We start from the raw sequence: 13,809 nt of genomic DNA, 5'->3' as shown, positions 1-13,809 counted from the left end.
ACCACAAAATGTCGAAGGCACAGAACAGTGATTTTTTTCCCAGGGAAAAAAAATTGCTGGGCTGTTTCCGGGACTTTGCAGTTTTCTCCAGTGTGGTGTGATCTGAGTTGGTATATTTAAGTTTGGGGTGTATGGGGGCACAGTCCCCCACATTTGGGGGTGTGGGGTTAAAGTCTCCCACTTTATTTTGTTTGTACATTCTTTTTTTTTTTTTGGATCAGCGATTTTTTTCCCTGGGAATCAAATCTCTGATCCATGCCATCGGCATTTTAAAGTTTCGCTATTTTAAGCATTCGCTCTTCTAATATAGACCCACCAGTATGATTCTATCATAGTCCATGCGGATGTTAATGACCTGAGACATACTTACCTGTACTATATGAAGAGAGACATTATTGATCTCTCTGAATAGTGTGTCTTAGGCAGGTATGTGTCATGCATTGAGCAGAATTCTACCTTCACCAAGGATTATACCACAGTATGACAAAAAAGCTGACTGACTTCAATAATTCACTTCTTTTCTGGTGTCTTTCCTGGGGGATTCAATATTTGTCAGCATGGTAGGACATGGTTAACAAACCACATTGCTTTGCAAAGGATGGTCTGCATCTTTTTCCCTTAGGCTTCTGAATATTGGTTAAAATTTTATTCACCCCCTTAGAGCCTTTTTTAAACAAAATTGAGAAATGTACCAACACAGCAAATAAAAACCACAAAAAAAAAAAATAAATAAACCTAAAGGATTTACTGCTCAGTGCTAGAAGCCTAAACAAGAAACACCACAACCTGCAAGATCTCCTCACTGTAAACAATATAGACATTTGTACCATTACTGAGACTTGGCTTAAATCTGCAGAAATTAGCCCGGCAATGGACTCAGTGCCTTCCACACAGTTAGACTATCAATTGCACAGACAAGGATAAAAGGTGGAGGAGTCTCAGTCTGCATTAGCAACAAGTATGACTCTAGGTTGATTAAACAGGATTATGCCCTGGAGTTTATTCATGTGAAAATCACCATAGACATAGTCCTATACCATATCCTTGCAAGCGATAGGTCACCCTCCATGTCCTAAGAATGTCGCTAGACCTACTGGAGCTGCTCACCATTAAACCAAATACCTGTTCATGGAAGACTTTAACTACTCCTCTATAGACTGGGAAAATTACACTGCCTCAAACTCACAGGCACAACAATCCATTGACTTTATCAGCACAAATACCCTTGACCAGATTGTGTGTACTCCCACCTGAGGTTCAAAGACACTGGACCTGGTACTCACCAATGTAGCAGAGTACTGCAGACTCTCCAGTGTCACATCCTCACTGCTGAGTTTGGACCACAAAGCTGTCTCCCACAAAATAAAATTAAACTGGGTAACCACAGCAATTGATGTAACAGTTGGGAACTATTCCAAAGCAAACTAGATCCTATTAAACAATATTTTGTCAAAATTCGATACCCTCCTAACCTCAAATTCACAGCAACCTATGGGGAATTGTTCACAGAGATTTTTTTAACCATGTAAATGGCTATTAAGAGGCTGTTGTACCTACCAGAATTAAACCCCAAAGAAAATCTAAAAACAAATCACAGTTGTGGCATCCTACCCTTACTAAAGTATATAACAAAAGGAAAAAAGTCATGGTAAAATCAGGAAGATAAACTCCCATAATGATAAGAGCTCTCTAATTTAACAAAACAGGAAACTAAGAGGACTAATTAAGTCCAACAAGGCTAATTATGAGGTCATGATAGCCTCATAGGCTAAAGACAACCAAAAGGTCTTCTACAGCTATGTCCATAACAACAAAGGCTCAGTGGTCAGTGGTGCCAACTTCACTGAACAGAGTGAGATAGTGAATCTGCTGGTTGACAACTTCAACTCAAACTTTACCCCTGCACTCTCCCTACCTCTCCCCATGAAACACCTGCTAGCATAACCCCTCAAACTATTAGCAGGAGGAACAGGTCCTAGGAGCGCTCATTAAGGACAAAGGCACCATCTCAGTGGGCATGGACAATATTCCCATGATGCCTCCTGAGTAGCCTGAAAGAAGACCTATCAGAACCAGAGTCACTTTTCAACTATAGCATCAAAAAAGGCTTTGTACCATGAGAATGGAGGACTGCAAAAGTTATCCTACTTCACAAGGGTAAACCATCAACTGACTCCAGAAACTACAGACCCATTAATCTGAATAGTGTAATATGCAAAGCCATGGAACAAATTATCATGGAAATGATCAGCAAAGACAAAGGCAATCTTCAGGCACTGGATCCAACCCAGTTTTATTTTGTCAAGAGAAAGTCATGCCTACGAAACATAGTGGACTTTTTTGAGAAAGTCACTAAGGCAATGAATGAGGGGAAATGGTGCATACAACATACTTGTACCTGGCAAAGGTGTTCAGTAAAATACTCCCGCTCAGGAATAGTTGACAAACTTAGCAAATTGGGCCTAAACCCCTACAAAACTCCCTAGATCACCAGCTGGTTCACAGATAGGACCAAAGAAGTCAGGATTGGTGAGACCATCTCCAATATGAGACTGGTCACCACTCACCAGTGGGGTATGTCAGGGGTCAGTGCTGGGGCCACTCCAATTTGGCATCTACTTCTTGGAGATAAAGACTAATGTCAAAGGCCTTTGGCTGACCAAGTTTGCAGCTGAATGTAAATTGGGAGTTACCATAGATTCTGCCCATGACACAAACATCTTAAAACGTGTCTAACACAGACAAATGACTGGTGCCAAAGTCACAGATTAAAACTCATTGCCAAGAAAATAATTATAGTTCTGTGTGGGAAAACTGCCACCTGGACTAATTACTCCATTAATAAGACACCCCCTAAGAGCTGACCCAATAGTTAGGGATCTGGAAACATATATCGACAGTAATCTAACCTTTGACCAAGATGTGACCAAGGTAGTGAAAAATCATCCTACTTCACCCAATATATAAGTAAGGGCATTGCATCTAGGTCCAGGGAAGTCATAGTGCCACTTTATTTGGCCCTTATCAGACCCATCATTGAGTCTAACACTCCCTTCGGCATTTACCTAATCAGACATATGCAACAGACTGAATGCCCACAAAGGTTCCTTACCTAGAGAATCCGGGATATAAACACATTGCACTGTTTGGTCTCCTATAGGTTTCTGAGAGGTGATCTATGCCTGGACTAAAAAGCATCCTCAGATCCATCTCTGATAGACCTTTTGCAGATCTGCAAAATGAGCAGCATCAAAACAAGTAGACCAAAGGATTTAAATTTTGTTTGCAACATAAATAGGACATATTGGTGAGACAGATATGTGTCTCAGATGATCCCCATGCTCTGGAACAGGCTACTCATGCATGCAAAGCAGAGGCCATTCCTTACTCTATTTAAGAGTAACCTTGACCAACAGATGAGAAATCAGAAATTCATCATTGGTCTGGGCCCCATGTCTCTGATAGACAGAGGGAGACAGTAACTATCCCTATGGGACACCACTTGTAAGCCTCACTGGGGCAGACAGATAACCCCTCCCCCCATCTTGATGTATTACATCCTATTGCTTAACTAGTATTATGCTCATTCAGCTATGTATTAACATTTAATGTTACAAATTTGGTAATCATTATCCTGTGTAGAATAATGGTGAATGTCCTAGTAAGGCTAAGTTAAGCAGTATGCACTGTCAGTTTCTCATCAACTGCTGCCATTAGACGTTCATACATCTTTAAAGAATTTCATAAAAAAAACAGGGCACATCGTTCATTAACAAACCCATACAATTCTATTTCTAACAAAAGTAGAGCCTGTGTGTTATTTTAGATGACCTCAATTGTGACTCGTATCATGATTTTGCAGTGAATTTTTGTTTGTCTGAGTAATCTATAAGTGTTTGCCTCTGATGTGTCAACCCTCTTGTGTTGGCATAGATCAGGAACACATCCACATGCTAACATCTTGTTTAGCATGATTGATGGGGTTTACTTTATCACATTTGCTCTCTCTGTCTCTCACTTACTATATATATGTACTGTAAACCATTAAGAGTTGCATGGTCCTTGCAGTCTGAATTTTTAATTTGATATCTGACAGTGGTTATAATACATTTTGTTAAACGGATACCTCCCTTTCTTTCTGTAGTACTCTGACAAATGTCTTCACTTGTGAGGTTTGCACAAAATGTTTCTGCATGTCTGCTTGCTTTGCCTAGCAGCTACATGACTACTTCCTTGTTTACTAATAGTATATAAAATTGATAGTCTCCCTTTCAGTTTTCTGGGGTAATTGGCACCTCATTAGTGATTTCAACATCTGACATAAGTTAAGTTCATAATTATGTCTGGAAGATTTGACAAATAAGTACTTTATGTATTTTAATCTAGATTTTTTTTATAACTATGGTAATATTTGAAAGCTAACTAGTATATCTTTTTTAACATGTCTTACATATCTTATTTATTTTCTGATTCCACCAAAGGTATGTTTCTCTTTAATTTAACAGAATGTATCAAAGAATGTAGAAGTTAATACCCTATAACCCATTTATTGTATATGGGGAATATTTATTTGGTTCATTAAGGAGAGTTTTATTGTATGTTTTCTTGATATGCCATTCGCTTCATAATAGTTTTCATTGATAAAGTCTAGCAATTATTTAGGAGTGAGTTTGATTTTACTCTAAGTTTAAAGTTATGATAATCTATATTAATTACAAAATATATAGCCAAGGATTAGGATGAGCAATATTCTAGAATTTGTAGCATAATAAATATGATACTATTGCCTTTAGTTGTATTTTGTATTACTTGTTCCGGAGTGTTTTGATTAGCATAGTTGCTTGATCATATTTATTTGATGATAAGTCGTTCATCACATTAACATTTTATGATATAAGGTCACTTTTAAGGTTTGCATTATCAACAAATTCTACAGCCTACAGTTTAATTAGAAAATTCTTGTGTTTTTTTTTTGGGGGGGGGGCATGGATCGTGTACAATTGGTTATTACTATATTCATTTAATGACAACACATATACTAACCCCGGGATTCATGAACCTTACGCCAGGCGCACGCATGGCGTAGGCGCCACAACGCCAGACATGGCCGCCGAGCGATTCAGGTACGATCCAATTCCACGTGTACTACCGGCGTGCGCCTGAGTTGCGCCGCCTCCGGCATAGGTATGTTAAACACCCCATGTGCGGTGTTGCACCATGCAAATGAAGGCATGTAGTGATTCACGAAGTGGCGCAGGCGTAGCATAAGGGCACGGCAATGTAAACCAAAAAAAACAGTTTACATATATCCAAACATGACATAGGAGTAACGGAAGGCTGTCAACGTCAGGTATCATACTGGTGCAATATGCCACCGAGAATGTCAAAAGAAAACATGCAGAAAATGTAAATAATGACATAAATGGTATGTACGCAGAAACCACAGCAGAACCCCAGGACATGTCCGCGGAAGGTGCGAAACAATGAAATAATATGACAATGTCATAAAAGAGCAGTATAATACACATCAGCTTCACAGCCACAATACACCATAGTATGCATGGAAAGCCACAACCACAGCTCAAGGGTTGCCAAGGAGTGGCGGCAGTGTCCGGCGCCGTAACCATGTATTAGTAGTCAATGCCATGCAAATGAGGCAGATAATACTGAATCGCAAAACCCCCGCTGGCGTAAGGCTGCACCAAACGGCGCAGCGGTAATACACCGAGGAGTGGCCTAGAGGGAATACATGTCAACCGCAGAAGGGTGTGCCACTGTAGGAGGAAGCACATTGGAGCCCAGCAAACATGGGCTGTACAATGCACATCACAGCAGCAGGACCGGCGTGTGAGGAAATAGATGCGCTGAGAGTACACAATGCGCGCACAGATGCATGTGCACGAGGATGACTACGTTCCCCAACCCAGTCATGTGACGGCCGCCCGTCAACAACCACGGATACAGGAAGGTGATGCAGAGAATATGAGGAAATGCGGAAGCAGTGTAATTGGAGTCGTAATGAGCAATCAACACCAATCAACCCACGAAGGGCAATTGGCGGCAGCTGACAACTCTGCATGCAGAATCCCGCAAAACGGGAAAGGGGAGGCATATGAATGCAAAGAAAATAGGGGATGTAGCAGAAGTGCAAAGAGTGAAGAACCGATACAGCACAGCCAAGTAGAGAGGTAGCATAACGGCGGCGGCAGACAAAATGCATGATATGCCATGTGCCTGCAGGATGCACTCCAGGCAATAGTAGGTGCAACATGCAGAAACAGTAAGGTAAGGTGTAAAGCTAACCAATGCAGGCAAGTGTAATGTAACACCAAAGGCAACAGCGTTGCAGTGCCAACGGTAAAACACGGAAGATAATCCACAGATACGGCCGCACAGACACACCCAATGACATCACCGGGTGTACAGCACAACAGTATAAAGTGTGAATGCACACAACACACAGCGCGTATTCCCAAACGCTACACTTTAGGGTGTAAACACATGGGGAACTTTTAAAATGTATATGTTGGGTGCCGCCGTGGCCGTGATACATCGGCATGTGTCAGAGACAGACGGAGTTGCGGAGGAGGGTGCCGACAACTACCGTAGGCCTCAGAGGAGAAGGAGAGTGTTCAGACCAAGGGTAACCTACCAGGGGCTTCAAGACCTGGAGATAGTAGAGCGTTACAGGGTGGACAGGGACACGTTACAGCAAATAGTGGAGCTGTGCCGGCCACGCCTGAGAACAAGAAACAACAGAGGGGAGCCCATCCCAGTGGACACAAAGGTATGTGTAAGCTTGCGAATACTGGCTACAGGTACCTTTCAAAGGCCAACCGGGGATATAATGGGCATCTCACAGGCATCAGCATCCAGGGTACTACACCAGTTTCTGGATGCCATGTTACGACATGCCCATGAGTATATATACTTCCCCAGATCTCAGGAGGAGTTGGCTAGCAATATGTGCCACTTCCACCGTGTGGCACAATACCCGGAGGTACTGGGTGCGATAGACTGTATGCACATAAAAATCAAGTCACCACCCGGGGAGCAGGGTAGACGCTACATAAACCGCAAGGGATTCCCCTCCATCAATTGCCAGGTCGTGTGCAATGCGCAGGGCATTATCATGGATGTGTGTGCTGGCAGCCCTGGAAGCTACCACGACTCCCATATCTGGCATGCCTCACAGCTGTATCAGGTATTCGCCAGGGGGGACATCACACAAGGTCACCTTGTGGGGGATGCTGGCTATGCACTGGAGCCGTGGATGATGACACCCATCAGAAATGCACACACACACATGCAATAACACCATAATGAGGCACACGCACAAACCAGAATAATCATAGAGCGTGTGTTTGGGATGCTGAAATCACGGTTCCGGTGCTTGGATTCATCCGGTGGAGCCCTGCAGTACTCTCCATGCATATGTGCCCACATATTCATAGTATGTGCCATGCTACATAATATGATCCTGCGGAAACAGCTGCTGCAGGGACATAATGGTGTAGGGCCACCAAGCCCGCCACAACTGCCAAGGCAAGCACAGGCACAGAGCGTTCAGCACCATGAACACACTGTGCCAGCCCCAGTAGGCAGACGGAGGCGTACCCAATATGCCTATGCCTTGGCAAAGAGGGAACGTATAGCACATACTCTGACAGCGTAGGCCCCATGGACTGACACCTCCCTACCTGCACACACAGTGAAATGGACGGCACACAAACATGGCCGCCCGTAATGTGTACCGTATGGGCAGTCCCATGTGTGACTCCAACATAGGTAGCACCCAAACACTGCACACCCAACAGCCAGCGGAGCATGGAACGCCAACACCTCAAGGGTCCTACAGCAGACGGCGTAACCGTATGCTGCCACGTTTGCCGCAAGGTGTATACATATGTACATATGTGCATACACAGATATGGAGATAGATATCATTACACATGTAGAAATATATGTACACATACACAGATATAAAGTACAACAGGTAAGACAGGGAATCACAGGGATGCAAGGTGACAGAGAAGTAAGACGCGATATCTCTACATAGTAAACATAGTGAACGACAACCCGAGTATCTGGGAGGGTTGACAAAACAGGGAACGGCACCCATGGAAAGGTCAACCTACCTAAATGCATAGTCGCGAGTCGGGATGATCACCAGGCCACGGTACAGTAACAGGACATGTGCGGGTAATATTATTAGGATATGAGGGCGGAGGTAGACACCGCCGCCGGTGATGCGGGCAACGTAGGTACTGTGTGCAACCATCTCTGCAACAGCGGCAGTATGTGTATGTGTGAGCTGAGGGTGTCGTGTGTTCCGCTGTGCGAGTGTAATGTGTGTGCCACTGTAAAATGTGTATGTAGGTGACATGTGACAGGCGGAGTGGAATAACATGTGTAGGCATACAGTATAGGAACCACAGGCGTATGTACAGCAGTACCCCCAAAGTAGTACTGAGAGCCCCTCCCTGGCTAGGCGCGTGGCGACGTAAAACGATGCAAAGCGAAAATGTCCCAGAATGTACCACAGGAGTATAGCCAACATGAAATGCAAAGGACGCATGTACAAACCATGACCGTATGTATGGCACCGATATGTTAATTCCGAAACGATACATCGGCAACGTTACACAGCAATAGTCATGTACCGCGGAAATACGCATGTGCTACCCCGGCACCGATCGTGGCTACGTATTGGCCCGTAAACACCGCTGTGTGTTCTACGAGTGTTAAACAAGCAATCGCCACCCGAATAGGTGGCAACCGGTAGCATACAGGCCATCCCAAGTACAGGACCACAATGACCGTAAATATCCGGGACAAAATGCCAAGGGATAGTCGGCACGTACGAACAGCCGCAGATATACTACCGATGTGACAGAGGAATACATGCAGGAAGCACACATGCAGGCGATACCGACACCAGACGACATCAACAAAACCTACACTCCTAGAACAACAGACAGGTAACTTGCAGCTCCCCAGGCAGGGATGGAGCACACACACAAGCATACCGTGTATGTATAAATGCAAGGCCCACAACCCGTACCCATCACCCACAACCGCCGATATACCCCATCGCACATATCAAAGGGATACAAGCCGCAATAGCAGCAAAAACATACAGGCAGTCAATGACAGCGGCATAACCGCAACATCTCGCGTGGGAAACACTATCAGCAGCGGCTGCATACCTGCATCCGTTGTGTAAAGGAATACAAGAGCTATGTTACACATCCGAATGCAAAACACCATCGACAGACGCCGCCAGGACAGGGACACCCACATGTCGAACATAATACCATACCCAACACACACAATCCACGGCTAACACCACTGCGAAATGTACCTGACGCCACACATAGCGGCTGCAGTCACACATAACATAACACAATACATACCATCCCCATGAAGGTAGTGCAACTAACCAACGCCCAGCCGAGGAATGAACCATGCCCTAGTTCCGATGCGTACTGTACAAATGGAGTAGATGCACAGGTGATATGCGCATAAGTACACACCGAGGAACAGCTATTGGTGTGATGAACCCACATGTCACAGGTGACGACGGATATAAGGAAGACTCCTAGGATATTCAAACTGTATGTTCATACCGAACCAATACTACAAAACGGCTCGACTGAGACTAAAGTATATAGCGAGACTCGAACGGAATACGGAAGTCAACACAGGAAAGGTATGTAGAACCCACGAGATGTACTGGTGTGTAAAGCATGATACGTATGACGAAGCTGCACTGTATGTGAACGGTGTTTGTAAGTAAAGATACCTGTCCATAAAGCAGAGAGTGGTGAAAGGTGGTTATGTAGTGCTAACCCGCTGAGCATACCAACGACTGTGGGCACCATGTGCACAGCAGTGGGACATCATGTACACAGCTGGGATAACCCAAGGGCTGCCATAGGGGGGCAAAACACAGAACAATGCCGCCACCCATGCCGATGCTGGCAGTGGATGTCCAACAAGGAAGTGCCACAGCAGGGGATAGGACATGTATGTATACTGTCACAGCACACATGTGTATGGGCATATACCGTCGATGTCATACATAATGTGCGCACGACGTGCACGTATGCCTCGCAGTAGGGGTTACTATGTCAAGTATGTGTAATGTAAAGCTGTCATGGTGGATATGACAGACATCATACACAGTATCACAGGCATAGCATGCATAATGGAGGTATGGCCTAGTGTCATGTACACTAACAGGATATGTATGGCCTGTACATATGGGACAGAGTAGTAGCACAATAGCCACCCGAAATGGAAGGAACACCAAGTAACCATGTCCAAATGATCTGTAGCAGGTGCAATGTGTGCAACAATGACGTCCGGCAGGTCCATGTGTAAACACATGTGCAGTGTACACAGTAGTGTCACCTCCCCATGGTAGTGTCCACTGAACAGCAGAGGTGGATGTCAACTGCATGTCTACACAGTACTGCCGCTGTGGTGGTACCATGTCTATGTGTCACCCTATCAGCAAGGGAGCTATCACATGACCAGTGCCACAGTGTGTCCCTGTGGGATGTGCACAGGACCTACGTTCCACAGCATGGTGTGTGTCGTGTCTGCGGAAGTAACACAGAAGCCCAGGCTAAGCAACATGGCATGTGTGCACATATGCAGGAGTGCTTCATTCACCCCGCCCACTGCAATAGCCATGTAGGAGTACTACATGCATCACTAATGCGGAGGACATGGCCCATTTCAGAGTAGATGACACCCCTGTGTAAGTGGTATGCAGATGAGTACAGATGTGTTCCCCGTCTGTCATCTGCATATGTAAACTGTCTGAGCCTGTTATACATCATGGCATGACTATACCGTGCCATGTAAAGTCGTAGCCGTTGTGGAAGGTACACCACAAATGTGTTATTGTAACCCTGCCCGTGTGTAGATGTGTGTATGGCACAGGTAAAAAGGCTACCAATGTACCAGCAACACACACAGTACAGATATGTGTGGCCCTGCAGTTGTGTACCCATGCCACAGTGGAATATGGCAACCACAGCACCATGTGGGGCATGTGTGTGTACAGCAACCATGTACAATGTGATATGCATGTATGTGGACAGTATCCATGTGATACCCAGTGGATGACTGTTGCTATGCAAAGGTGATGTGTATGCACCATGTGTGATGTATCCAACGCAATGACATCTACACGATATATCTGCCACACCGACACCTGCATGGTTGTTAGCAGTGTGAGCTGGTGGAGCTACAATGCTGCCAGGTATGTAGATGTGGGATATCTAGGCATGGACAGTACTCTGTGACAGCATGTTGTGTATGTAAGCAAATAGTGAACATGAGGGGCCACATGACTGAGGACTGTGTAATGCCACATGTACCTGACATGTAGTAGGTAGCATGATATGCTTGCACCACTATGTGTCCTGTCCAGGAGTCATATAGCCTAACATCCTGAGACACAGGGTATGATGTGATGGTGGATGTGTACATTGCCAATACCAGAATGTGGAATGGTGCTGAAGGGCAATGTGGGGACAATGTCTGATCTGTTACCCTCTGTACCACACCAACCACCCATGCAATGGTATGACAGGTGGCCAGCATGTGGATGTGGCGTGCTGTGGCACACAGAGGCCCAACAAGGGTGCCAGTAAAGGCATGGAGGTCATCAATGAGTGTGTGAAGCACGGATGTGAGGATGTGCCCCAGTGCCATACTGAATGGTCCAGTCATGGGTGTACGAATGCAGTCCCACATGTGCAATGCAGTACCACCCATGTGTAGTGTGATAGATGCGGTAGTGTGGTGGTCAAGGTACACAACGTCCATGAACAGGCTAGCAGTTAATTCAGTGGGCTGCTGCGGAGACACATACCAAACAGGTTGGCGGGACATAACAGCTAGGGAGATTGGAGGTGACATTGGGACAGTGCCCTAGGACATAACGTGTGCATGGCAGTACCATGTATGTGTCCACAGGGACAATGCGATGTCCATGTATGGATTGGAACCCTGTAGTGAGTGAGAGTGTGTATTGTTGGTAGGTACCCCATTGGCTGGCATGTTGCCAACAACATCTCAGTTGGCAATGCCTGGGTGACTGTTGTATGCTACATCAAATGTGGATGTAGCCAAACAACACAGACATACCACCACACTGCGTGAGGGCCCACACTGCAATGTACGGCAGTCATGTGTAGGTAGCTAGCTGTGGAGCATGTGATGGACCACGAGGACCCACCATGACTGTCAAGTGATGCACCCCACACATGTGAATATACCCACCGTGCAACAGCCTGCATATGTGCCCATACAGCAGATGTGCATGGAACATGACTACCACCGTGGTGTCTGTGAAAAGGCCAGTACCGCCATGTCTCTGTGTGGAATAGCATGGTCCCTACCATTGAGTACATGTTGCGGAAGTGCACTGTGATATGTGTCAGCATAGTCACGTATACTGCCCAGCTGCCGGGGTGCCATGCCATTAACCACCCCCGTCAGCAGACGTCAGTAGTACCGGCCGTTGAGCACATGTACCATGTATGCTGCGATGGGTGTGTGTCCAGGGTGTGGCTAGCAGGGCCGCGAAGCATATATGTTCATCTACCAGAGGGGGGATATCCCTAGGTTTAACACACAGACACATGGAGGTATGGTGCATGCCGAGGGTAGTGTAGGTATAGTATGTGTTGTGTAATGTGTCACCCAGCTATGTGTAGTGCATGGCCAAGCATGTGTGGGTACATGGGAGTCCATACTAGGGAAGTGTGGGTTGCTGTCAGCACATGGCAGTAGCAACTATCCGAGGTGCAATGTACAGTATGACAACACAGCCAGCATGTAACCTGTGGTGTACAGTGTACTCTCTGTTGCGTGTCACAATGTGTCTAGCGGTCACAAACATGGGTATCCGAACATGGAGTACCTATGATGCATTGTGTTCGGAAAATATACAGTATGTGTGTAAAACATTGTGTGATGTGGGATCCCCTCACCTGTGTGTGTTGCAGTCCAGGCATGTGCCTGGGAGGTATGATCTGTGTACAATCTGGACTGGCAGGTGTGCTGTGCAGAGCATGGAGGCAGGTCCCAGGCACCACAGATAAATGTCAGGCATGCCTTACTGTGTGTGCAGTGCTTGTGTGCAGCACAGTGGAGGGTGCAAGCATTGTCACACATTACTGCGTGCTGTGCCTGCCTGTTACAGCCCTGCTGGAGACAGACATGTGACACCGTCGCAGAGTCAGCATAGCATGTGAAGATGTACATGTGGGCCACACACCCTAGGCAGATGTCCGCAGGTCATGTGTGCCACAGTAGTGTGGTTGACCACGACTGTCATACTGGACAGATACCACATGCCTGTATAAGTACAGTATGAGCATAGTCAACAGTCGCAGTGACAGAGTAGGCCAATGTACAGTATCCCCGTGTGCAGACCACTGCCTACTGTACACCTGGCTAGACACACACCCGGAGGGTGAATATACCTTTGAGCCATCACATGTCCCAGTCCACGTAGCCTGTACAATGTCATCACAGGGTGGTCACAATAACGTGTGGTAAGACAGACACCTTGTACCAGGTGATGTGTCATGTGTGCATATGTTGAGTTGCACAGCCGTTCACATGTCCGCAACATATCGGTGCATGATGTATACTGTTACATGATGTGTGGAACTGCACTGTGACCCACAACAGGGCCATCTGACACAGGTGTGTTGTGAATGGTGTAACCCATGGTCACACAGGATACACACTGCTGCTGTTGGCAGCCATACTGGTGGCTAC

Source organism: Protopterus annectens, chromosome 6.part0 (genome assembly GCF_019279795.1).
Source record: "Protopterus annectens isolate FY-2018-M chromosome 6.part0, PAN1.0, whole genome shotgun sequence".
Taxonomy (NCBI): Eukaryota; Metazoa; Chordata; order Ceratodontiformes; family Protopteridae; genus Protopterus; species Protopterus annectens.
The sequence above is the reverse complement of the archived record's forward strand: the minus strand, read 5'-3'. Positions refer to the sequence as shown.